The following is a 1,144-nucleotide window of genomic DNA, read 5'->3' as shown; positions in this document are numbered from 1 at the left end:
AAATAGTTGGGATTGGACGATTGAGTTTTGTAAGTTAGAACAATGAAGCGGAACCAGGCCAATTGTTTGATCAGCATTGCATGTTTGGTAGACTGACCTCTAGTATCCGGAGATTATTATAGTATCCGTTTCTCTCATTACCCACAGAGAATTGCCTGGGAAGTAGGAATATGTGGTCCTCACTTTTCGCTTTTTTTCCTACAACATTTTATTAGTTACATTCCCTTTAAATTCATAGTTCCTCTTGAATTGTTGAAAACAAAATCTTACTAAAATCGGTTCATTGTACGTTCCTCCCTTGCGGATATGAAGATGAATATGTTGCGTTGGACTAACACGCCTTTATCACATTCGAAATGAGGATATTCACGATCGATATGGGGTTGCACCATACACGATCGGTGCGAGAGGCGATGACATGGTCATCTAATTTGCGCTAACGAGAATTCAGTTGCCAAGATTGGTCTGAACATCGAAGTAGATAGGAAAAGATTAAAAACCGTCCGAAGCAGCGGTGATTTGATACTTTGGACGGGGATTTGAAAGCCTCGTAACTGTATCCAGATCAGGTCCTTGACAGAATAAAATGGGGCAAACGATCACGGCGAGCCGACCCCGCTTATGAACGGGACAAAGGCTAAAGAAAAAGAAAAGGCTCCCGTATAGCAACATAGAAAAAAACACTAGCTCAGAACAGTCTCGACATGATCTTGTTATCGAGATTTCCAGATTTTAGACAAAGCAGCTAGAGCGGATCTAGCGCTATTAATGTGTCGGGCAACATCCAGTTTGGTCCCACCATCCGCAGAAACAACGCCTTCTAGAGGTATAAATTGATCGACGCTTTCGATGATCTACCCATTAATGCAGATAGAGAAAGTGCCATCACCCGTGAGGCTGGGGACCTTGGCTTTGTTGATGTTTGCCTTTAGTCTACGGTCATCTTCTATTGACATCTCCTCCACGTGCTCTGGACATGAAGAATGTGAACGATGATAAGAAAAAATAATATCGGGGACAAGATGCAACTTCGACTGGCTTGGCTTTGGACCTCAAATTCCTTTAAGATTTTACCTCAGAGCTATCAGTTTTTTCCAAAATGCCCTTCCGGCGTAAAACACGCCAGATACACACTGTCGAAACC

The sequence above is a fragment of the Hermetia illucens genome, chromosome 4 (genome assembly GCF_905115235.1).
Source record: "Hermetia illucens chromosome 4, iHerIll2.2.curated.20191125, whole genome shotgun sequence".
Taxonomy (NCBI): domain Eukaryota; kingdom Metazoa; phylum Arthropoda; class Insecta; order Diptera; family Stratiomyidae; genus Hermetia; species Hermetia illucens.
Note: the sequence above shows the minus strand (reverse complement) of the source record.